Genomic DNA, 27,092 nt, shown 5'->3' on the forward strand with positions numbered 1-27,092 from the left:
ATGTGAAATGAAAATTGACTTTTTTTTTTTACCTTGTTAGCTCCTTTCCCCAGTCATATTATGCACCTATTCAACAAGTTGTGAAAAAAAAAAACAATAACCAGAAATTCGGATTTTGACATATTGCATACAAATCTGATCACCTTAACTTCATATGAAACAGCTAGGTTTTTGTGATTGTGTCACCAAGTCCGAGTGGGCAGACCAGCATTACAAAGTAATAACCATCATCATCATTACATCATCATCATGTGACGCTTTTCTAGACACCCAAAGCACTTCACGTTGAAGTGAGTAACTCGCCTCAACCACCACCAATGTGCAGCACCCATCTGGGTGATGCACGGCAGCCCTTTTGTACCAGAACACTCACCACACATCAGCTTGCGGTGGAGAGGGAGGAATCATTGAGCCAATTACACAGGGGGATGATTAGGTGGCCAGATGGAGAGAGTCAGGTTGGGGATTTTGCCAGGATACCAGGGAACCCCCTACTCTTTGCGATACGTGTCATGGGATCTTTAATGACCAGTGAGTCAGGACCTCGGTTTAAAGTCTCATCCGAAGGATGGCATCTCCTACATCACAGTGTCCCCCGACACTGCACTGGGTCACTGGGATTTGATATTTGTTTTTGTTTTTTGTTTTATTAGGACCAGAGGGAAGACTGCCCCCTACTGGCCCACCAACACCACTTCTGGCAGCAACTCAGTTTTCCTGGGAGGTCTCCCATCCAAGTCAAGTTAAGTCAATTCTATTTCTAAAGCCCAATATCACAAATTACAAATTTGCCTCAAGGGGCTTTACAGCAACACAGCATTATGTCCCTCGCATCGCATCCAAGTACTAGCCAAGCCCATACCTGCTTAGCATCTGTCATTTGGTAGGGCCAGGGTACATGTTGGTATGGCTGCTGGCATAAAGTTGCTCCAATGTTGGCGGTGGAGTTGTTGGAGGTGAGTAGTTCTCTGCAAAATGTAGGCTCGCATTAGCATCCACATTTGTGTCACTGTAAGTCTCCATTTTTGTTATGCCATGCTCATGTTTGCATGATCCAGTCATATGGTCAAGGATCAAATCACATCCCTCCCTGCATTACATCCCACCTTAATATCCTGTTTTACTTGAAAATCATCGGCAGTCACTCAGGTTCAAGTATGACCGTCCTCCCTCTGGGTCTTCAGGTGGGTGTAGAAGGCCAATCCTGGAGCTGCATAATGGGAGGCTGCCTGTGCGTGACAGCTTTTTACGTGGAGTGGCTGATGTGCCTGCAGCCACCACACAGTCCTTGGAAAGGGGTGGCCAGAGTCCAATGGCATGGAGAACCACGATGATTGAGGACCCCCCTCTGTTGCTGCATTCACTGCCGTTGTGACCTGGAGACATCTTCCACCAGTTCTGCCATTGAGGTCTTTGTTGGATTGTGCTTCATCTGGAACCTCCCCCTTGACCAATCCACTTTGGGTGACCCTACCAGGAGCCAAGCTCTAGATGGTATAGCTCTTGGGATCCCTGGTACACACAAGCTTCTCCATCACGGTAAGGTGGCGATCCACTTGAAAATACATCATATTATGGAAGCAAGATATGCCATTTCATGTTGTGTTTAAGTAATGTCAGTGTCTGACTGTTAGTTGTAATATTTTAACATTATTTTGTATACACTGCACATTGTACATATACTGGTATGCTCTGTCATGTCCATCTACCTCAGGCATATATGCAAGTAACCTGCTAACATCTACTTAAGCACCTCTGATATATTCGCTGCGCCATTGCACTTTATTGCCTCTTATTTCGCCTGTATAAGTCAATCCTTGTGTAGATATATGAAGATTGTTGTGTTGCAGTGTTGTTATTCTGTTAGGTACACTGAGAGAGCCACAAAACGAATCAAATCCCATGTGTGTGCAAACCTACATGGCCAATAAACCTGATTCTTATTCTGATTTAAAATAGTACTGGGTGTGGTACTGATGCAGAACAGATCCAGCAGAAATGGGAGACGTTAGTCCCGTACAGTTAACTACCACTGTGTACTGATGTGAAAATCAAGGTAAGAAGCCTTGTGCTTGATCACGTGCAGGTCAGAGTTTGCAGTAATAGAGCTGTAACTGTATAATCATTCCATCTATAAATAGAATATGTACAGCCCTGCAGACCGACCCTATGCCTCATGTCTTTCAAGCATAATGACAAAAAGCTGACCCAAGGGTTGACATTTAAAATGTCATACAGAAAGATGTTTAGCTTGTCTTAGACACACCCACAAACATTATGCACATACACTCATACTTAAATAGACACATTGCTGTTTCCAAGACCAAGACAGTACTAAACCTTCCATATTAAGGGTCTGTCTCTGTTTACGACCGCACTGGTCTCCTTCCCCACACAATGAAATTACATCACAGTGAGCGTGGAGGCAGATCCAAGGCCCATTTATTTGAGATTGCTTTTAGTGTAATTCAATAACGGCTTTTTTACTCATTTATTTCCATGGTGAAATTTGTGCTGAGGAAAACCAGGGCTGTGGTTCCCTCATTAGCAGTAATAATAACCATAATAACGATAATGGCATTAAAAGGCAATTGTTTGAAAGATCCTGCTGTCAGTCTCATACAAAAAACACGATCGATTCTGGACATTTTGTTGTTGGTACTTAAGGTTGGTGGAGAATTTGGTGTGGGCTTTATTATTAGTATTATCATTATTATTATTATTATCACAAAGCATTTCATACTTTAGATGAGTAAAATGTATCAACAAAAGTGCGCCATCTGTAAAAGTTGGAACCAATAACAAAATGCTATTCAATTATAAACCACAGACACAAATGAATTTTCTCTGATTGCTTGACGGAAAATGGCGATGATGATTTTAATCTTATTGGATCTGAAGTTGCTGGTGGACTTTAAGTTCTTTCTCGATACAGAGAGAGAGAGACAGAGACGGTGAAATATAAAAGAAAACCAACGGATTTGAAAGGGAAAGGCAAGCAGAGGAGAGAGGAGTCAGTAAAGCAGGCGTGATCCGTGGCTCCATTGTCGGATCCATTTTCCACCACTGGAGGCCAACTGGCTATCAAGATGGCACTGCCGTCACCGGGGCTTAGGCGGAAACTTGGGCTCTGCTGATCTGCGGAGCGAGTGCAGCTTCCCCGAATGCCCTGCAAAAATAAATATTTGAATATTCTCCGCCACTCCTGAACCGGCTTAAATTGGATCATTTTATTGTGCCGCTTGCCCCTGCCAAAATGCCAAAAGAGTGTGGGTCTTGGCGAGTCCTGAACGGTGAGGCACACCACTCTCCCCCCCGGCCCGGCCCACCCCCCTCCACTATCAGCTGACACAGAGTTTGGCCCCCGGGGGCCTCCTTTCTCCTCGGCCACACTCCCTCTGTGAGGAGCCGCTCTCAGTGCCCACACACATTTCTCAGACAGGCGGGCTGCCTCGGCTGGCCGGCCACAGCAGCGTAACGTCATCGGCGTCAGGTGACTCAGTCCGGCGGTTCATAGCAGTTATCAAATAACCAAATATGTGTTGTGTCCTTATCTGGCCCCAGAAACTGTCATTTAACATGACAGGGGACAGAAAACTGACTGAGAAATAACTGAGAGCTTTATTTGGGGATGCGTAACAAGTACGTTGACGCTTCTAATGTTGTGCTGTTTTTAATGTCACCTGCGTATGTCAAGTCATGTGCAAACATTCATATACAACAAAATCATTGTTGTTCTGATGAGATGAAGAATTTACCAGAGCAAAACAAAACAAAGCAGTGTTATACTGAAGCTCGCTTTCCTCTTCACTGCATTTCAAACCAGAATCTCTCCGACGTGAGAAAATGTCAAAGTCTAACGACGGGATGCGGGAAAAGAAAATATCAGTGTTTGATTTGACTCACTTCTCATGGAAGTTTGGGATTTAATTTGTTGCTATGTTTTTTTCTTTCTTTCTTTTCCTCGGCCGACACCTGCATAATTAATATTTAGTGCAGCTACTTTGGAAGCAAGTATTTACATGGCCTTTAATTACCTAGGTCAATTCAAACTTACATTTTCTGCTGCTTTTTCCAGACATTTTCTCTCTTTTGTGCACAACTCATCAAACTGCTTTCATCAGTTGTCTATAATTGCCTCATTAGAGTCCTCCTAATTATAGTTATCAAGGAATCTTCCATACATATCTGGCAAAAAAAAAAAAAACAGTTTTGCTTCAGTTTTGGTCCTTATTATGTTCTGTTTGTTGAAATGATACAGCATTCTGAAAGTCATAAAATAAAGGTCCAGTGTGCTTCTGTTATGTACCCACTAAATATATGCCATAAATAATACGTATATTTCTGTCTGTAACCTCTGACCCTGCAAGCCAATATATTTTAGGGAAATTTTAAGTTACAATATCTGTCTGAAATCTAACGTATACTAGCTTTTTTTATAGAAAAAGTGAACATATGTAACAGCTGATCACTGGCGTAAGTATCGACAGTGTAACCGCACCGGGGCCAGAAAGCTGTCAGGGGCCCATGAAGCAAGGACATTTTTGCCGCTTGATGATCTTTTCAGATGGGGAGTGATTGACATGCCTATTGTAATTCATTTTCAATGAGAGGCGAGCAGGCAGGTAGGGAAGTGTGGGCAATCTGTCAGGTGGAGCGACAAGCGGGTGCAATCCTGTGCACACGCCCGCCCACTGCTAGAGTTGAACTGTCTTGAACTTTTTCCTACGCGATGAGAGACTGATACTTGCCGTGTGTGAGTTCCCTGAGATATATAACTGTCTTCTTAATACACTGCTCAAAAAAATAAAGGGAACACCTAAAAACACAATATAGACCTCGATGAATGAAATATTTCAGCTGAAAATCTTTATTTATTAGACAGAGGAATGTGTTTAGAGCAAAATAACCTAAGAATGATCAATGGAAATCAAAATCATTAGCCCATTAAGGTCTGGATTAAGAATCATACTCAAAATCAAAGTGGGAAATGAGAACATAGGCTGATCCAACTTCTGTGGAAATTCTTCAAGACGATTCAAAATGAGGCTCAGTAGTGTGTGTGGCCTCCACGTGCCTGTATGCACTCCCTACAACGTCTGGGCATGCTCCTGATGAGACGACGGATGGTCTCCTGAGGGATCTCCTCCCAGACCTGGATCAGGGCATCGGTCAACTCCTGGACAGTCTGTGGTGCGACATCGCGTTGGCGGATGGTACGAGACATGATGTCCCAGAGGTGCTCGATTGGATTCAGGTCTGGGGAACGTGCAGGCCAGTCCATAGCATCAATGCCCTCGACATACAGGAACTGCTGACACACTCTGGCCACATGAGGACGAGCAGGAACCCAGGGCCCACTGCACCAGCATATGGTCTGACAATGGGTCTGAGGATCTCATCCCGGTACCTAATGGCAGTCATGGTACCTCTGGCTAGCACGTAGAGGTCTGTGCGGCCCTCCAAGGATATGCCTCCCCAGACAATCACTGACCCACCGCCAAACCGGTCATGCTGGAGGATGTTGCAGGCAGCAGAATGTTCTCCACAGCGTCTCCAGACTCTCTCACGTCTGTCACATGTGTTCAGTGTGAACCTGCTCTCATCTGTGAAGAGCACAGGGCGCCAATGGCGAATCTGCCAACCAAGATGTTCTCTGGCAAAGGTCAACCGGGCTGTACGGTACGGTGTTGGGCTGTGAGCACAGGCCCCAATTGTGGACGTCGGGCCCTCATACCATCCTCATGCATTCTGTTTCTCACTGTTTGAGCAGAAACCTGCACATTAGTGGCCTGTTGAAGGTCGTTTTGTAGGGCTCCGGCAGTGCTCCTCCTGTTCCTCCTTGCACAAAGGACCAGATAGCGGTCCTGCTGCGGGGTCGTTGTCCTCCTGCGGCCCCCTCCACGTCTCCTGGTGTACTGGCCTGTCTCCTGGTACCTCCTCCATGCTCTGGACACTGTGCTGGGAGACACATCAAATCTTCTTGCCACAGCACGCATTGATGTGCCATCCTGGATGAGCTGCACTACCTGAGCAACTTCTGTAGGTTGCAGATACCGCCTCATGCCACCTCTAGTGGTGAGGGCACTAGCAAAATGAAAAACTAACCAAAGATCGGCCAGAAAAGATGAGGGCAGGCAAATGGTCTGTGGCCACCACCTGCAAATCCATTCCTTTTATAGAGGTTGCCTTGCAAATTGTCTAATTTCCACCAGGTGGAAATTAGACAATTTACCAACAGGTGAAATTGATTCACAAATCAGTGTTGCTTCCTAACTGGACAGGTTGATATCTCAAAAGTGTGATTGACTTGGAGCTACATTGCATTGCTTATGTGTTCCCTTTATTTTTTTGAGCAGTGTAGTTATCGGGACTATCGGGATGTTTGATAGTTGGAGAAATCAGGCTGTGGTGGTTTGAGTCCAGATTAGCTTTGATGAATTTGCCGCTTCAGCTGCCGTTCGTGGTACTGATCAAAGGCTGGTTTGCAGGATGGGAGATGCATGGTGAGCCTCTCCATGGTCTGGATTGTTTGTGTGTGTCTGTGCATGAGCGTGCTCTTGTGTTTGGGTCGGGGGGGTTGCACTGGAGCCAATCACTATTATGTTACGCTGCAGCAGCTGGTTATGAGTTCTCGATTTAGTTTAAAATTTTTTGTTTTCTTCTTTTCTGCATAAGATTCTATAATAACTTCACCAGGCAGTTCTCTTTTAGGTTCTCATTCAGCATTCATCACAACAACAGCATGGAAGCGTTCACCCCTGACTATAGGTTATAGGAATAATGTTACCATTATATTCACTATACATAGTAACTCTGGATACGAACATCACTCCACAATGTAAATTCAAATGCAAATTATTGGAGAACCTATGTGAACACACCCATACTTTATCCCGGCAAATAAATGGCTGATTGTTTCTTTAAGAGAAAACACTACAGTGCGATCATATAAAGAACCATCTGGATGGCTTCACTTTCCCTCTTTCAACATACATCTGGCATGACCACAGAAATGATAAATAAAAATAAAACTGTGTCACGTTTGGGCAAATGCAACATGAAACGCTCTTAATGAAGTCTCAAATTACAAATTTGCAAGAGCAAATATGTGTATACTTTGTGATAATGTCTCCCACTGTAAAGAACAAGCCAAATATAGGAAAGCTATGAGATGCATTTTACAGTGTGATATGAATACTGGCTAATTTTACTCTCATAAAACGAGAGGGAGGGTAATGAATATTACCCTGTCTGGTATGTCCAACCCCCCCTTCTTTATCTCTCTCTCTCTCTCTCTCTCTCTCTCTCTCTCTCTCTCTCTCTCTCTCTCTCTCTCTCTCTCTCTCTCTCTCAGCATTGCAGCTGCAGTGTCCTCAGGGCGGCTGGCTAACCAGATCAGGTGCTAAATTCACTAATTGAATAATTTCACTGGGCTCCACAATGGGCCCTTTGAAAAGCGCCTGCTCTTTATGTCGGTCCTCTGTGACTGAAACTGTGACGGCCTTTTAAATGAAAGACTAACACCGTGTGGCTGTCATCAGGTTAGTGCACCACACTTCAAACTGCTCTGCAGTTTCATAGGAAGTATAGACTGGATGTATAGCACTGTATGTATATCATTATATCCCATGGCGGAGATGTTTCTTTGTGCCGGGTTGGTCGCTAGTTTGAATGCCATGATCAGTTTGGGAAGTGTGGAACAGGAAACGAACTCAATTCCAACAAATACTACCATGGAGCTGCTGATGAATGAGGTTATTTAGCTGTGGTTGCTGTAGCTGAGACGGGAGCAAGATAATGATAGTAATAATAACAATAATAGAAACAACTTTACACAAGATAAGAGGTGATATGTTTAATAGATATAAATCAGACTTAAAAAAATTTCTCGTGCCGTGACCCTCCTATGAAGATACTTTCTGACTTGGGACCCGGCAAATATTTTATGCAGTAAAATTAGCAGCACTACCTGTCAAAAGGTGAGATGATTAACAATCTTCTATATTGTTCATCAATGCAGTATTCCCCTTTTAAGTGTTCAGTCATGGCCTACTAATGATCATATGAAACAAACAAGGCAAGTCAACATTAAACATTATTTCAGTGATGTTTTGGAATACAATTAAATCATTGTATTGTTGGCATGGGCTCAAAAATGTGAAAATAAATATATTTATTTTATTTGAATTCTGTCTCCAAACAAAATGTTTTTATTGTGATCATGCCATGACCCACCTACCCCCCTGTTGCAAACCATATGTGGGTTGTAACCCATAGTTTGAAAACCACTGAAGATGGTCATAGGAAGATTCAAAAAGGTCGATTTAAAAACCAGTTCAGTAGAAAAGTCTTTTCACTTTTCTCCAAAACTATTCTAGTTCCTCCAACAGAGGATCCTAAACTCTTCCACTCCTTCTAACTTGAGTGCTCCTTCAGAGCAAAGAGGCTCATGACCACAGATCTCGCTTTAGAATCCATCTGAGGAACTGATCAGCTCCCTGCTGGCCCCGCGCCTCCTCTCATTCCCTGGGTTTACTTGGGCCTTTTCAGCTCCTTAGTGCCGTCACATTTTGCTCCAAACAGTCCGGCAGATATGGACCGTTTCCTTGTCTTCATTGTCAGAAGTGGAGACCAAATTTGACTACTTTAGACTGACCTCTCTGATCCCCATAGCGCTCGTACTGAGATTACAGAACAGGACGATGGAGGGGGGGTGAAGCAGGGATGAAGGGGGGATGACGGGGGGGGGGGAGGTTTGCCAAGTGGCGGACTGACGAGCTGCCTTTCTTGCACTGCTGAAGCCCGACACCTCCCCTCGCCATCCGCACCATTGCCTGCGCCAGTCTATATGACTTATGGAGTTTGGGCCCCTCCACTGCCAATCCCACTTCGAGTGCAGTTTTCTGATAAACAAAAGCACATTCAAGCTTTAGCTTCTCATTTCACACTGTGTGCTTTGGCTGGAGGCAATGCTTTCCTGCAGCCCCCGGCCTGCAGTCCAAAGAATGGCTCTAGTTGGCTTTCCTTTATAAAAGAAAAAAAAAACAAACAGGGAAAAGACAGCACATGTGGAGGATTTGGCTCCATCTTTCATTCGCCATGCTCTATGCTCGCCCTCGACTACTGCCGCCATCACTTGCTCCCCGTGCATGGGTGAACCGGTGACATGGACACGCATGTGCATGGAAGTTAACATCCTATTTTTATTTCCAAACAACACCGACTCACCTGCATCTAGCACTACAATATCCTCCTCCTCTTCCTCATCACCCCCCGCCCAAAATCCCCCACTCCCGCCTCCTCTGACAGTGTACAGGAATTCAAAATGCGTGCACAAGATCTTTGTTTTTCTCTTTTTCTTTTTTTCCAGAACTTAGATTTAAACTTGGATTTAAACTTTTAGTTTTATGTGCGGGTGGCATATCCCCGGGTATTGTGGGAAGTGATGCCACCGACTTTCACAAAAGCTGTACTGATTTTGAATATTCCTATAACAAGAAAAAGATGCAAGCATATGCTAAGAAATTATGTTATATTTATCCATAAACTGTCCCCTTTTTGTCTTTGCACACACCATCAGCTCCCCTTTTTTTTCCTGAAAACCTGGCAACTATAAGAAGCTGCTCTGTGCATATGGTGCTTCAATGGAGAACCTGTGCTATCAGCTGCAAATTTATTCAATTTCAGACGTGTATGTTTTGAATATACTTAACCCTCCGAGTGTAAACGGCATGCCATATGGATCGTAGCCTGTCTATAAGGAAAACATGTCGCTTAATGCTCTCTCTATTAGAAACGTCGCAGCTCAGATCTGAAAGCGAGTGGCACCCGTCAAGGCTCTTTGTCTTCGGCTAAGGAGAGATATCAGAGCGGTTATTAGCGATGCACGTGAAACGGTAGCCCAGGCGAACGCTGACCCCCAGGGCCTCGCCTGTCTCAGGGAACAGATGTGCCACCCACTCGCAACAGTTGTACCCTTCCCACAGTGGCCTTGTGGGAGACGGTGGGCTCGCTGTGTGCCGAAGATTATACTTCCCATAACTACTGTAGTCCCCATGTTGGCTGCAGGGAGAGAGCAGCTCTCTATGAGGATGGAGCAAGGAGGAGGAGGAGGTGGAGGACAGGGCGGGTGTGAATAGCACATATTTACAGGATCAATATTTACCCAAAATTCTCCTCCGGAGCCAACACCTGCTGTATCTTTGTTTAAAGTCGTGAAGTTGCTGAAATTAAATTTGCTGGTCTTAAATGGAGATTCGGTTAAACTCTAAACTCCACCCACTATGAACTCGGAAACTTGATTAAATTATTGTTGCATTAAAAAAAAACACAACAGATTTTTTTCCTCCAATGCTTTTGTCTCTGTGTATTCATTGAAGTAAATATAGAACTAATAATGAAGATTTTAAGACTAATTTTACCAAGCAATTTTTTTATTTCTTAATTCCTGGCAAAGCTTTTCTTTTATATCTAGCTCATAGTAAAAACATATATTGCTTTCTGATAAAAGTTAATTCATTTCCTTTGTAATGCAATAGTTAGGTTTAATTGCTTTTTAATGTAGTCAGTTGACTACTGTATCATATTGCTAGGAACAAACTTTGTGCTGCATTCATCCTCGTATCAGCTTTGAATCTGTAGAAGTCATGGCTTACAGTGGAAAGCTTCCTGCTGATATTTACATCCTAGGCTTTGTTTTCCAATGTCTCTGTGGCATCTAATGAGCAGACCCATCAAATTATTCTGCATTATGATAATTGTTTAAAATTATGATTTATCATAGTCTAATAACAAGATATTTGAACTCACAGCTTGACTCCCCATGCCGTAGGATTAAGGCGGAGATATGTGCTGTGAGTGTTGGCAAAGACGAGTGAACCACGACACCTAAATCAACAACTCACAGAAGGACTTGTCAATAGGTTCAGTCAATATGGGTTGATCTGTGTGCAAGTCCCCTGCCGTCTGTCTGCCACTCCACACCTCCGTCAACATTTGGACGACATCTGGCCATTAACTGACGCTTTTAAAAACTGTTTCAGTTATCTCTGTCAAATGTCTTGATGCATGTTCATTAATCCAGGTAAGGACAAAGTTGAATCAGTTGAATCATTTCATCTGGACACAATGTTTATTTGGAGAAATGTTTCACCCCCCATCTAAGGGGCCTCTTCAGTCTCAACTGACTGCAGGTATCCCCACTCTTATAAATGGCAGAACGACCGAAACCAACGATCGGTTTCATATGCAAATATGGGTGAGACCATTAACTAGAGTTACAATGGCTATGTAGTATACTGTTCAGAGGACTTAGGAATGTTTGCAATCACAGCATCGTAAGACGGCGACAGCTACTACCACGTCAGGCCAGGACTCCGCAGTCTACACCCATCTACAGGTTAGTGGCCACTCTTCAGCTTTACCTGAGATCACATGACAATCATACATCCACACCACAATGCTCAGTGATGGCTGGTGGTGATATTGGGTGGGTGGGCTAACAAATATAGTATACCCACCTATAGTTCACACTGCAGCAACAGCAACATAACATCTGAGACACCAAGTTAGAGCAACAACACTATATACCTTGGTATAGCAAGTGCTCTACAGCAACACTACAGAGAAGCAAAGGAATGGCCTGATGTCAAAAAACTCTCGCTCTCTCTCTCTCACACACACACACACACACATCATTTGCCTATTTTTTCTCTGTACACATTAGCACATGCCATTTTTAACAAGAACAACATATGCAAGAATGATGGAATGATATGCTACATGATAGAACAGAATGCGGAACCATGTAGCCTACGATGTCAGAAAAGGGCTCACCTAAGGACGCACAACAAAACGTGTCCCAACTGAAACGACTGCCAATACGTAAATACTGCAGCTGTTTTTATCACAACTGTTTTGCAACACACTGTCAAACATGTCCCGAATAAAACAATTTGGTACGCAGAGCAAAAATAACGGCCATTGTAGAAGAGAGATAATAATAATAATAACACATATGTAGACAGGAAAGCTAAACGTGTCTGATGGTCTTTTAAGAGGTCTATAGGCTTGGGAAGAGAAGCTCACATCGCCGACCTTTCTGGGATGCAAACAGGTTCATCACCATGTAATTGGAGTCCGATGATTTCTGGATGAAGCCCCGCTCAACAGAGCATAGCCAGGGCGTTCAGCCTATCCTGTCCCACAGTACTTCGGAGGAATGATTTGATCCTCTTAAGTGTACTGAAACACATCTCTGATTCTGCAGATGTCATGGGGGTTGTGATGGCTATTTGTTTTAATTTCAGTGTTTCAGAAAAAGTGCTCTGAAGATTGTTCTCAGATTGTTCCCTAAGCACAATCACGCACTGGCTTACACAAATGGTGCCTGCGATATTTCATCGGCCAATTGTGGTCCACAAACAGCTAACATACAATCAAGCAACTCATGTTGGCTTGTCTTAGACGTGTACTTGGCAACCTGTGTGTTTGACAGGTGATCGGCTAACTGGCTATCCAAAAAAAAAAAAGAACTGGTCAACGAGGTCCAGAAACACGCTGGAGTGAAGTGGGAGGTTCGTCGGACCCCCGCAGAGCTACAGGCCACAGTCCGGATAATGGATGCCTGTTTTTCTTAACCGGCTCGTTGTGTCTCTGTATAGAAATGCGGTGGCCCTCATCAAGTTGGCAGGCAATGTTAACTTTACCCAGCATTGATAGCTACGCTATTTCCAATGTGACTTGTGGTGCATTTACACTACCGTTCAAAAGTTTGGGATCACATTGAAATGTCCATATTTTTTAAGGAAAAGCACTGTACTTTTCAATGAAGATAACTTTAAACTAGTCTTAACTTTAAAGAAATACACTCTATACATTGCTAATGTGGTAAATGACTATTCTAGCTGCAAATGTCTGGTTTTTGGTGCAATATCTACATAGGTGTATAGAGGCCCATTTCAAGCAACTATCACTCCAGTGTTCTAATGGTACAATGTGTTTGCTCATTGGCTCAGAAGGCTAATTGATGATTAGAAAACCCTTGTGCAATCATGTTCACACATCCGAAAACAGTTTAGCTCGTTACAGAAGCTACAAAACTGACCTTCCTTTGAGCAGATTGAGTTTCTGGAGCATCACATTTGTGGGGTCAATTAAACGCTCAAAATGGCCAGAAAAAGAGAACTTTCATCTGAAACTCGACAGTCTATTCTTGTTCTTAGAAATGAAGGCTATTCCATGCGAGAAATTGCTAAGAAATTGAAGATTTCCTACACCGGTGTGTACTACTCCCTTCAGAGGACAGCACAAACAGGCTCTAACCAGAGTAGAAAAAGAAGTGGGAGGCCGCGTTGCACAACTGAGCAAGAAGATAAGTACATTAGAGTCTCTAGTTTGAGAAACAGACGCCTCACAGGTCCCCAACTGGCATCTTCATTAAATAGTACCCGCAAAACACCAGTGTCAACATCTACAGTGAAGAGGCGGCTGCGGGATTCTGGGCTTCAGGGCAGAGTGGCAAAGAAAAAGCCATATCTGAGACTGACCAATAAAAGAAAAAGATTAAGATGGGCAAAAGAACACAGACATTGGACAGAGGAAGACTGGAAAAAAGTGTTGTGGACGGATGAATCCAAGTTTGAGGTGTTTGGATCACAAAGAAGAACGTTTGTGAGACGCAGAACAAATGAAAAGATGCTGGAAGAATGCCTGACGCCATCTGTTAAGCATGGTGGAGGTAATGTGATGGTCTGGGGTTGCTTTGGTGCTGGTAAGGTGGGAGATTTGTACAGGGTAAAAGGGATTCTGAATAAGGAAGGCTATCACTCCATTTTGCAACGCCATGCCATACCCAGTGGACAGCGCTTGATTGGAGCCAATTTCATCCTACAACAGGACAATGACCCTAAACACACCTCCAAATTGTGCAAGAACTATTTAGAGCAGAAGCAGGCAGCTGGTATTCTATCGGTAATGGAGTGGCCAGCGCAGTAACCAGATCTGAACCCCATTGAGCTGTTGTGGGAGCAGCTTGACCGTATGGTACGCAAGAAGTGCCCATCCAACCAATCCAACTTGTGGGAGCTGCTTCTGGAAGCGTGGGGTGCAATTTCTCCAGATTACCTCAACAAATTAACAGCTAGAATGCCAAAGGTCTGCAATGCTGTAATTGCTGCAAAAGGAGGATTCTTTGACGAAAGCAAAGTTTGATGTAAAAAAAATCTTATTTCAAATACAAATCATTATTTCTAACCTTGTCAATGTCTTGACTCTATTTTCTATTCATTTCACAACATATGGTGGTGAATAAGTGTGACTTTTCATGGAAAACACAAAATTGTTTGGGTGATCCCAAACTTTTGAACGGTAGTGTATGTTTCTTAATTTTGTCGGATAAAAGTTTCAAATCCACAATTCCTTGTTGGGTCCAAGCCGCGTCTCCCCCAAAAAGCAAGCATGGGTGACAGAAGCGAATTCTTAGCTACACTTGCCGCCAATCCTTCCGTTGAAACCAAGCAACACAAAACTGACGATTTTGTCGTTTGTCCTTTTGTGTTATTTGAACATCGTTTGGACGATGTGTCCTCAGTCTCTTCACTTCCATTTTCCCTCCAGAGACAATGAAGGAAATGGGTAAGAAAGTAAATAATCCACCTCGTTCATGCGGACTCCCGCGGCCGCCATTGCCACAATCGCTCACTTTTCTCCCTCCCCACTCTCACACAAGTACACATTCATGTTGTAAAACTGTGAAATGTGTGCAACTTTTTGTCAATTAGTCAATAAAGGAGAAAAAAACAAGTAGCACTTCCTGTATGTACTGTCTGTGCTGTCATTGGTCAAATCAAGGGGGCGTGCCAAGACACCTGTCACTCACGTAAGACGAAGATGACTGGAAGCTGACGCAATTCTGTTTGGGCTGTAAAAAATAGTCCATTTAGACGTATTTTGTGTTTTTCTTGTATCCATTTAGTGCTGTTAGTGCTCTTGGGTTCCACCAAAATTGAAAATAATCTGTTCTAAGGTTTTTTTTTAACAATAATCTCATCTTTTGTTTGTTTTTTTTTAAATTAACGACAGGGAGGGCTCAGCCCTGTTATCGCATTTATACCAGCCGTCCCTGGTCATGGTAATTTGCATATGAAACCGATCGTTGGTTTCGCTCGTTATGCCACTGTATTGTTTATAAGGGCGGGACACCTGCAGTCAGTTGAGACTGAAGAGGTCACTTAGATGAATGATGAAACGTTTCTCTCAATAAACGTTGTGTCCGGATGAACTGATTCAACTTTCTGGTACTTACGTTGAACTGCAGGTGAAGTTGTTTGAATCAATTGATTTATTTGATTTTCTTTTTTCTTTTTTTTTCTTTTTTCCCTCTCTCTGCTTATGCTGATGACACCAATCTCTCAGGTGTTTGGCTGGAAGAAATAGACCTAACTGGGTGGGACAAAGAAGGGACAATGTGCATTCTTAGACTATATGTCCACACTGGTCCGCCGAAATTTGAAAACGCAGTTTTCGTATCAAACAGGTCAAACGTTTTTTTTTCCCACCAACTCTGATATTCGCTTATTGTTTTTGAACAATTCACCGTTTAGCTTTACCTGAGATCACATAAGAATTATACGTCCACACCACAATGCCAGACCGCCTTTTTCAAATTTATCCACTTTGGAGAGCATTTTTAGGAGAGGAAAAGATGCATCTTGAAATGTACCTGTCTTATTGTGGACATGGCATCAGTCTTTCAGGTTAACAGAAGGCCATCGATTCATGTAAGGACCATGAGAGAAATCTGAGACGTTGTGTCTTAAGTAGATCCACTTTTTCTGCAAGTGCAAAGAATGAAAACAGCCATCAGGTGACATCATGAGTAATGCATATAGAGCCCAAACCGAGAGCGATGCATGCCTGCTCTTCCTCAATATATACAGACCTACAGCTGTCTGTCTAGCAAATTCAAGTTTGGAGGCCTATCTTGTTATCATTGTCTCTTGTTATCATCTTTCATCGGCACATGAGTATCAAACCACGGCTCAAAGCTTTTTGCTCTGCTTGATTCCAGGCTTGGCTTGCTTGTCACATTGAAACAAAAATCCCAATTGTTTGAACCTCGCCCACCTGACAGTAAATCCATCAATGGCGGAGTGAGGCTCAAAGACCTCGAACCAAAAGGCGCTTATTATGAGAGAAACCTACTCAAATAATTTGAGCCACACTCTGCAGCCCATCAAGTAGCCCCCAAAACACTGTTCACCATTCAAACAATAAATCAGTAGTAACAACCATAGCATCTCCTCCCTCTCATTCTTTACATCTATCTCTCTCGCTCTCTCTCTCTCTCTCTCGCTCTCGCTCTCTCTTTTCCTTCACCCTCTTAATGCCAATCAGAGCAAGATGGGAAGACTCCTTCCAACTCTTGAAATCCAGCCTGTGTTTTTCCCAGAGGGGAAAAATTAATTCCTCCTCCTCCTCATCCTCCTCCTCCCTTTCTCCGCCAAGGTGCATCCTCCTCTCTCTCTCTGTCTTGCTCTCTCTCGCTCTCCCTCTCGTTGTGAGAGAATAGAAGGGAAGGAGAACCTCTCCTGAGGGGATCCAGCTTATATACTATTTCCTCCACATTTAAATCCTCTGATAGATGTGAGTGTGAATGCCTTCACAGGGAAGTTGCAAAATAAAGACAGATTATTTTCTGCAGATACTAATATTAGTCTTTTGGCATGGGATAGTGTGAATACTACGCCCAGGCGTGGGGACGCCTATTGACGGTGATACTTAATCTAGTGTAAGCGCTGCTTGTCTTCAAAAGAATGGAAGAAAAGGGAAGAGGAAAATGGGTTGTTTTTAGGGCTGGTTTTATGTCTATATATATATATATATATATATATATATATATATACATATATATATGAGATGTAAAAATATAATCCATCGAAACAGATGACTTATCAAGCCAGGGAAAAAAAAAACAAACACCTTCTGCCCACAGGCAGAATAAGAGAAACAAGGTGGGGCTTATGGAAAATTGTGTCACTTCCCACTGAGGACTTTTGTTTTCCCTCTTTACTTCATATTGTGCAGCAGCTCAGTAACTTTTCACCCAATGCATAGTGTAGCCTATCTCTGTTTAGAGAACAGAGGGAAGTAGACCCAGCTCTTTTGTGAACACCTCTACACTTGATGGACTGATAAAAAAAAAAAGTCTGCTTCTATGCATTGCCTCTGTGCACTGCCTGTTGCCACCTATACGTCCTATCGGACTCAACCTTAGCTTCATGGCACTTAATCGTGTTGTTCTCTCCTGACTAGATCCTTGGTTGTGTTATATCCGCTCTCAGTTGTACGTCGCTTTAGATAAAAGCATCTGCTAAATGAAACTGCAAATTGTGAATTGTAATTGTAAGTAAGCATACAATTTAAATGGTAAAATTATAAATGGCTGTATTTATATAGTACTTTTCCAGTCTACCGACCATTCAAAGTGCTTTACAGTGTATGCCTCACATTCACCCATTCATACACACGTTCGTACACTGATGGAGGAGGCTGCCATGCAAGACGCCAACCTGCTCATCAGGAGGGTCAGTGTCTTGCTCGAGGACACTTCAAAATGCTCTCCGCAGGAGCTGGGGATCGTACCAGCGACCTTCCAATTACTAGATGACCCACTCTACCTCCTGAGCCATGCCACCCCTTTTACCCTATAACACCCCAGTAGTTGACCTCTAACTATGATATTTGGACGTGGGGGAACTCCAGCTGGGACGATCTTCAACAGGCATGTCTCTCACCCACATATAAACCAGATGCACCAATTCAGTTTTAACACTGAAAAAAAAATATCCAAAGCAGTGAAGAGCTACCAGAGCTGCTGACAGCACCTCAGCCTCGGGACCCTTTTAAAAAGAGGCCTTAGACCTCCATGACAGACGGACGCTCTCTGTGAATGACTAAATGATGTAGAACCACCCCTCCGCTTCTAAGCTCACCTTTCCTGCTTGGTTTCACCAGCTTTTCATTTTGTTCCTCTGTCACACTCTGGGATGTTTTTTTTATTATAAAAGGCTGTTACATTTAAAATATCATAGGATTAATAATAGATTCTTGTTGAACTGATACTACTAGTACTACTACTACTAATAATAATAATAACAAATAAATATTATTGATAATAACCATTATTATTATCATGATTGTTATTAATAATGTTATTATTGTTGTTATTATAATATTTTCATAGTTTCTAGTCATGTCCCACAGTCTGTGTGCGAGGCGCTGAGGTTTAAATCATAAATATTCCTTTCAGGACGCGTTAGGCCTTTCTTGTCATCTGGTTGAAAAGGAATCATGAGGACTTCTGCTTTTGGCCTTAATCTCTCTAACTGATGCTGCGAGTGCAAATCAAATCCAATTATGAGCAACGTGGGCCTTCAGCCTCTTTGAGAGCAGAAGATACTGGAGACATTGATGGGTATCACGTCTTTTCTTTTTCTTTTTTTTCTTCTTATTTCTCCCTTTTGATCCAACCAAGCATGAGCGAGGTCATTACATATTTGCCGGCAGACCAAAGAAATCAACACTTGAAGTGGTGTTCCCATTTTCTACGAGTACAAGGCCATCTTTATTTGCTCCTCTGCATACAATGATCGCTGAGCCCACAGGCATTTTCGGCATTAGCAAGAAGAGCAAACACGTTGAGCGGAGGGTTTAAGGTATAATTACATTTGTATTTGATGGGCGTTATCATACGGGGAGGAATGGCACTTCATGCTTTTTAAATTCAAACTACAGTTATGCTCACATGTAAATGCTGTCACTACTTTTTTATGGCCTTTATACATATTTTAGATTTTATTATTTAACGCATGCTATTTACGATCTTGTTCTGGTGAAATCCTGCAGTTATCAGTTGACTGTACAAGTACTTGCTGTTGTTAATTGAAAAGGAGGGTAACATAGTCATTCCTCAGCATTAACCCACGTAGACTCTTAAAACACATTTATTGTTTTAATTATTAATGGAAATGGCGTTTGCATGGATGTTACTGTAGCTGGATCGTAACGGACGGAGGGTTGCCAGTTGGACTCTCAGAGCGTTGCATGGTCTGTGGCGCCGGGTGCCTTTCTACACAAGACTCTTTATCTCCCAACCTTCCCAGTGGGGCCAGTCACCAACCAGCAAGGAGCCTGGAGTGGCAGGGAAGTGGCGTCCAAGTGTGACTGTGGAAAAGTTCACACATGTTCACTCACCTTTCCCTGAACAAAATGAAGGTTAGAAGGATAGAACAACAACAACAACAACAACAACAACAAAACACAGACTGTGCAGAAGATTCTGGCTGCAAGCATGTGTGAAAGGGCTAATGATTAAACTGAAGGCCTCAAATTGTGTTTTTGGACTCGCTGACACAAACTGTCGTCTACACTAATCCTCGCTTTTGAGAGCATGGTTGATAGTGTCCCTGTTAAAACTAATCTACGATTACAAAATATCTCCAACTCAATAAACTGAGATTATTCAAATCCCTTTAGGGGCAATCGCACCCAAGTGCCACCATGTAATCTCAGTCAAACCTTTAATGTTTCTATTCATATCTCTCTCTCTCTCTCTCTCTCTCTCTCTCTCTCTCTCTCTCTCTCTCTCTCTCTCTCTCTCTCTCAATTCAATTCAACTCTCTCTCTCTCTCTCTCTCTCTCTCTCTCTCGCTCTCTCTCTCTCTCTCTCTCTCTCTCTCTCTCTCAATTCAACTCTCTCTCTCTCTCTCTCTCTCTCTCTCTCTCTCTCTCTCTCTCTCTCTCTCTCTCTCTCTCTCTCTCTCTCAATTCAATTCAACTCTCTCTCTCTCTCTCTCTCTCTCTCTCTCTCTCTCTCTCTCTCTCTCTCTCTCTCTCTCTCTCTCTCTCTCTCTGAGAGTAAGGACAGTGTGCGCCACATGAACAAGCCCCTCTGCAGTGTGGCCACGGTGAAAACTTCAGAAGTCACTGCTTATTTTGTATCATTAAAATATTAATCGCAGATTAAGCGCCTTAATACCCCACGGATTGCCATTTTTGAAAACAAACACAATAGTTCCCACACTCTTTTCTTTGCCGAAACCTGCTGGCGTCTCAGAAATCAGCCGCATGTTTCGACGGCAAAATAAAGGCAGGAGAGGATAGAACTGTAATCCCTATCAATGCACTTTAGAAACCACCTTCTTCCTAAAATGTGTGACTAATGGGCACAAATCTGCGGCTTTAGAGGCTGTCAGTGAGGACTGTCGGGGCCGTTGTTCCGCCATTCACCGCGCAAACGTAATAAACCCATCGCGTTTGTTTTCGCCGTTGCTCCAGTCTTTTTGTCTCTCCTCAAAGCAAATGTACCTTGAGGTCTTATGTAGGGTTTCTCTTTTCAAGATAGGCATTTCTTTCTCTCTCCCCCCCCCCTCTCTCTCCCTCCTCCCGGCCGGCCTATGCGCGTCGTGGTGCAGTAATGACATTAAAACACGAACACTTAAAGGGGTTTTGGTGAGAGCCGCATTGTCTGCTCTGAAGGCTTCCAGAAAGAGGCTTTTATGTTGTGGCGGGATTTAATGCCAGTGTGTGTTACCTGATAACATTAAGGCAGAGCAGAGAAGCGGGAATATTCCCCGACTGGCGACGCTTCAATAATATTGACCACCAACAGGATTGCAGCTGAGGCCGACCATGTATATATATATATATATATATATATATATATATATATATATATATATATATATATATATATATATATATATATATATATATATATATATATATATACACACATGTGCTCAGAATGGCCTGATTATAGCTATTACGAAACGATATCCGGGGAGGCGCAATTCATTAGCAGTGATTTCTCTTTATCCAGCATGAGAGTAGAGCGCGTCAGAGCCCGGTTTAGTGGTGCGAGGCCAGATGAATGTTGTTTTTCACTCCCCCGACCAGATGGGAGAAGAAAGGTTTGGAGAATCCTTGTCAACCTTTGGATTCAGGAGAAACTGTCCGGCATTAGACATAAAGCAGGGCAGCTTCGTTGTTGAAAGCCTAGCCTAATGCATTCACACATTACTGGATGGTGGTGGTGGTGGTGGCGGGGGAGGGGGTGGCTGCTTTGGACTATTTTCAGAGTGAAAATTTTGGCAGGTGAGATTTAGTGGATCCTAAATCGATTTACGCCGGTGTTTTCGCTATGACAGTTGAACACACTCTGGGAAATGAGGTGAATGAAACCTATAAAATGAAGTTTGTTTCCAGCTGAATAGCTAATTTGGTGAATCCAGAGAAAACTAGTCTTTTTTTCTCCATCCCTCACTGCTGTATGAGAGGGGAGAAATAATGACAGTGTTTCGGCGTTGTTTGATCATCCTTAGCAAATTTGAATGCCAAATTTGTTTTGCAGGTGTTGCTCATGGAATAACTGAGCTGCATAATGTGGATAAGGTGCTGATACCGTACTACACTTAATACGCATTTTAGGCACCAAAACAGTTCCAGCCGGCACAAAAGCCCAAAATCATCACATTAGTTTTGGGGGACAAAAATGGATTTTGCAACGGAAATATCTTGCAGTTATAAAACTGTTTGTGAACTTTTTGGATAGAATAGAATAGAATAGGAAAGAACAGGATAGAATAGAATAGAGTAGGCTAGAATATAATCGAATAGAATAGAATAGAATAGGTTCAATAAACAACAGCCATTATCATGTCGTGGAGGCCATTAATGTGTATTAAAACTTATCGATATAGAGCTAAAGGTGCAGCAGTGGGTCTATCATCAAGGACAAAGCATCTATTTCCACAGGTATCCATCTTTTCAGCATTTTTATTTTGCATGCTAACAAGTTGAGTTGAGTGACAACATTCGTTAATCCATATTGTCCACTTTTTATATGTGACTGCACGTCTGGACATATAAGAGCTGATGTGGTAAAACCCTTCATTGGTATCCTTTGTAGATCAGTCTTAAGAGCGTCTGGCGATATGGTAGCATATCCACTGAGCATGGAGCCGATACAGATAATAGTAAGGGGTTTGATTCCCACTAGGGCCACCCATACTGTAATGCGATGCAGTCAATTCAACGTGAAGTGCTTTGTGTCCTTGGACCAGTCATTTCATTTGGTAAAAACAAGCAAAGAGAATTATTTGAGGTTATTATTTCAGCCAGGCCCGACGTGCAGAGATACTTACTGCAGACTGCTGGGAAACTTCATCACAGCCTTACCAAGTATCAATATATGAATACACACTGTCTGCTGGCCTTCGACTGTCTGCTCCTCCTGCAGGCACAAGCTCTTTAAACAGAGAAACTCAGCCGCATGTAAGTACACACACAAAAGTGTGTGTACTCTCTCTCTCACTCACTCTCTCACTCTCTCTCTCTCTCACTCTCTCTCTCTCTCTCACACACACTCACACACAAGCGTCGGCACAGGCTCACAGACAAGACAATGGCTATTACCACGCACACCTGGGTTCCCGCCTGCGCCATCCTTCTAATATCTTTTAAATCTCCACATAAGGTATGCCTTCCATAGGGCTTACAATACCATTTGCTCTAATAAATTCTTTTGGCAGCGCTGAGCGCAAGCTGCTTCCCCACGGCCCCGAGAGAAGCATGGCGGGGAGCGGGAGAGGGTGAGGCAGCCCGAAATATGAGGATAAATAGTGGGGAATCCTCCAGGACCCCAGCCTGGTAATCAACGCTCTTCCAACTGGAAACATTTTCCAATTCTTCATCTTCATTTAGCTTCCTTACCTCGTAATTCTTAGTAGCGGGCTGCAATAATTTGCGCTGACGCCTGAAAACAAGGAGCAGGAAATGTCCAAATTGAAGTTTTTTTTCTCTTTTTTTGGGGGGAGAGGGAGGGAGTGAGCGAGGGAGGGAGGGAGAAAAAGGAAAGAGGGGGGGATTGTGATAAACAAATGAAATTAATGACGGTGAGTGTTTGTCTAGAGAAGACAGGAAGGAGCTGGTGTCGGGTGCCATGTTAAACACTCCACATACGGCGAAGGAGATAATCCAGCCTCCCTCCATCTCGAGCTGCTGTGTGATTACATTCTCCTCGTGAGCACCACCGAGCAGATTGGCGGCGCTCGTTACCGCGCGAGCTCCCTTCGACAAGAGGCTCATTAAGAACGAAGGAGAGGGAGAGAGAGAGCGAGAGAGAGGGAGAGAGAGAGAGCGAGAGGCATGGAGCGAGAGAAGAAGAAGAGGGAGAGGGAGGGGGGTTAGATTTTTAAGTGTCGACTAATAGAGGAGCTCCAAGGTATTTATTTCTTATTGTTTCTCTGCAAAGTCATTATGCCACACTGGAGGTTCGTCTTTCTCCTCACTGGCAGGAACCAAGAGAGCGAGACGCCGGGGGAATATGTGCGTGTGTGTGTGTGTGTGTGTGTGTGTGTGTGTGTGTGTGTGTGTGTGTGTGTGTGTGTGTGTGTGTGTGTGTGTGTGTGTGTGTGTGTGTGTGTGTGTGTGTCGCGCCCCCCCAATACCCCCCTCCACTTTAAGGGAGGGGGCGATGGCTTGGGGCAAACCTGCATCCGAACATCGAGATGCACTTCTGTCGTGGCTCGTCACTGCTGCGTTAAATTATAGATCGCCTTACCTAATTCCAAAAGCCCCTTTATTCCTGGCAGAGGTGGACCATGCAGACAGACGGCATCTGTTAAACCCACCAACGAAGGACGAAAAGAAGAAGAAAAAAAACAAAACAATTTCTCTGCACCCATTTGTCAAAAGGTTGACAGCAGTCTGTTCACCTTTCTGTTGAAGTCTTCACATCTCCTGTAGTCTAAAATACCAAATCACTGCATTTATCAATTACTCACCGATATATCAGCTAGACGATAGGGACCAATCCATCACAACTGATTCAACATCATTAAAAAAAAAGCTTTCAGAGTTTCTAACATTTTTTTTATATTTAATTGAATTTCCCAGCACTTTGTTTCTCGTTTTTAACTTCATTAGATGCCTGATACGCATCTTTAAGGGTTAAATGGTTTAATACTAATTATAGTCAAGTGATATTGGAATAATTTGCTCTCTAAATTCATTTTTCTTTTTTGTCTTAACAATAGTTTAATTGTTAGTTTAACCGCCCACTCATTGGTTTCAGCACAGGCAAAAACCACTAATAGCTTAGCAAAGAAAAAGATGAATAAAATTAAAAGACACCTGCACACACCGTTTCTGCTATCTGAATAGATGTTTTGTTTTGTTTTTTTTTGTTTTTGTTTTTTTTTACTTGTAAGTTCATTACCTGGATCACCTCCTGTCCCCTAAGCTGCATTCAAAGCATTTATCAGCACAACAGACCATTCAATTACATTGATAGCGAGTGGAAAGTAGTGTGTATGTTGATTTTAACTCTTAGAATAAGTTGTTTCAAGCAAAAAACACTGGACAAAAGTTGACATTGTGAAGAGTATGTTGAAGCTGTAGCTTTCCCACTGCTCCTCTGCAGTCTGTGCTGCCGTTACCACTCACTTATTATGGAGAAACTCCACCAGAGACACTCGCAGCAAGTTGAATCAGTTCTTCTGGACACAACGTTTATTGAGAGAGACACGTTTCATCACTCAAGTGACCTCTTCAGTCTCAACTGACTACAGGTATCCCCACCCTTATAAACAATACAGTGGCATAACGACCGAAACCAACAATCGGTGTCATATGCAAATTGCCATGACCATTAACAAGAGTTTCAATGGACATGTGTACTATTCACAGAGGATTGGAGAATAGTTGTAATCACAGCATTGTAGGATAGCAACAGATGTTCTGTTAGCCCCCCCCCCCCGGTCCAGGAATGGTCGTTCCCTCTTCACATAGATGGCCTCTTTGACTCCCCATTGAAACCAGCGTTCCTCCCTATCAAGGACACATCATCATCCACATCCTCTTCCTGAAAGAGTGGCCAGTGGCCTGTAGTTGGTTGTAGACTGTGGAGTCCTGGCCTGACTTGTAAGGGCCCTGACACACCAAGCCGACAATGTCAGGCCATCAATGAGCATCTGTGACCCTAGTTTTTGTGGTGTGCCCCGCACCATTGGCACTAGTCAGACCCCTGTCAGCAGCTTTTCGGCTGATTCAGCATGTTGAATTGGCAGAGCCCATCGGTGAGAGAGATCACTCTGATTGGCTGTTCAGCTTAGCGAATCAGTGCTAAGCTAGCAAATCAGGCCGTCGGCTGTAGTGTTGGCGGTGTGTTCAAGTGCTACTTTTTGGCCCAGATGGCAGGCGACGTGAGGTGACGCAACAGTTGGCCTACATCGCCGGTAGTCAGTTTGATGCATCTGGGCCCTTAGCTCTTCTGTGTTGTGCCATCTTCTTGGCCAGCATCTGTTTAGTTTCCCCAATGTACAAGTCACAGCAATCCTCCCAGCACTTAACAGCATACACTATATTGCTCTGTTTGTGCCAGGGGACCTGATCCTTGGGGTGGACCAACTTCTGGCACTGTGTGTTTTGGGGTTTGAAAGCAACTGAGACACGGTGCTTGGAAAATATGGATCTCAGATTTTCCGACACTCCCATCACATACAAAATCACCACTGGTTTACACTTAGGCAGCTGTTGTTCTTCTTCTCTCTTCAATCAGCTGGTGCACTGTTTGGGTGTCTTCCTGGCTTTGACAAACGCCCAGGTAGGATAACCACACTTTTTTTTTTCAAATTTAGTTCTGATTTTTCCCTTTTTCTCCCAATTGAGTGGCCAATCACTCCCTATTCTAGTTCAAACACCCACTCTCGTACTGCATGCGTTCGCCAACTGCATCTCTCCGGTCAGCAGCCTTGAAGGAGACGCCTCGCCGCTTTTGTGACTAGGCGAATCCAGGCCAAACCACTGCTTTTTCCCACACACACACAGAGACACAGTCATGTGACGAACACAAGCCGACTCTGCCCCCTCCTGAAGACAGTGTTGCCAATTATTGCAGCTCCATCGAATCCGGCCATAGCCGGATCTGACAAGACCGAGGCGAACCCCGGTCCCCAGTAGGCGACTGCATCGACACTAGCCGATACTTAGACTGCTACACCACCATGGACCCATGGATAACCACACTTAACCAGGACCTGATTAATATGGGATTTCTCCCCATCCCTGGCTGCTGTGTTGGTGGGGACGTTGTCAGCTTGGTGGTAGTGTCCTGATGACTCCCAGTTTTTGCTCCAGTGGATGATGAGAGTCAGATCTTAATTACTGATCAGTATGTGTTCATTTGTGGTAAACATCTACAACAAATGTCCCCCAAATCACCAATTTCAATTTCACAGTCTATGAAGGCTAACCTGTCATTTTTCACATCCTCCCTGATGAACTTGATGTGGTTGTCCACAGAGTCTATGTGGTCAGTGAAATGTGGTATGTTCAGTGCCGGATTCACCTATAGGCTTGGCAGGATGAAGCCTAAGGCCTCAAAATCTAGGGGGCCTACGGCAAGGTATATAATATTTTTGACACTGTCATAGGCCTTTCTTACACATGCTGTCATAATGCACTGTCATCTCTAAACAACCCCTCAGTAATTTTCCTTGTGTTCCTTTCAGAATAATATTGTCTTAAGCCGAAAACTCGACGCTAGCATTGATTGATTTCTGTATTGGTTTTGTCCTTCCAGGGAAGCAGTGAGATAGAGAAGTTGAAAACACAGCCGTGCAAGTATCTGCAGAGGACGTTGCCGTTTTCATCAGTTAGGTTAGTAATAAAACTACGCTGATTCATAGCGTCTTTGTTAACGATAGGAAAAAGCATACTAATTTTGTAAACGGTTTTTGGAAGCAGATTTCATTCCGATTTTGCAATATAATTGTCAACAAGGAACAATTCTTTAAGAAAAGTTGTCCAAATATTATACAGAAAAAAGCTAATTTTTTGATTTTTTTTTCACTGAAGTGGATCCCATTTTGTGAGAGCACCCCTTCACGTTGTCCTTTCTAATAACTGTTGGAGATTAATTTTACTTTTTTATTTTCAGATTATAATCTGAGTATGAGCGGTGTTAGCAAGCGCAAGAGAAAGCGACTTGAAAATATTATGGTAACAAAGTTCAGACCAATCACCGC

The sequence above is a fragment of the Lampris incognitus genome, chromosome 9, assembly GCF_029633865.1.
Source record: "Lampris incognitus isolate fLamInc1 chromosome 9, fLamInc1.hap2, whole genome shotgun sequence".
NCBI classification, from domain to species: domain Eukaryota; kingdom Metazoa; phylum Chordata; class Actinopteri; order Lampriformes; family Lampridae; genus Lampris; species Lampris incognitus.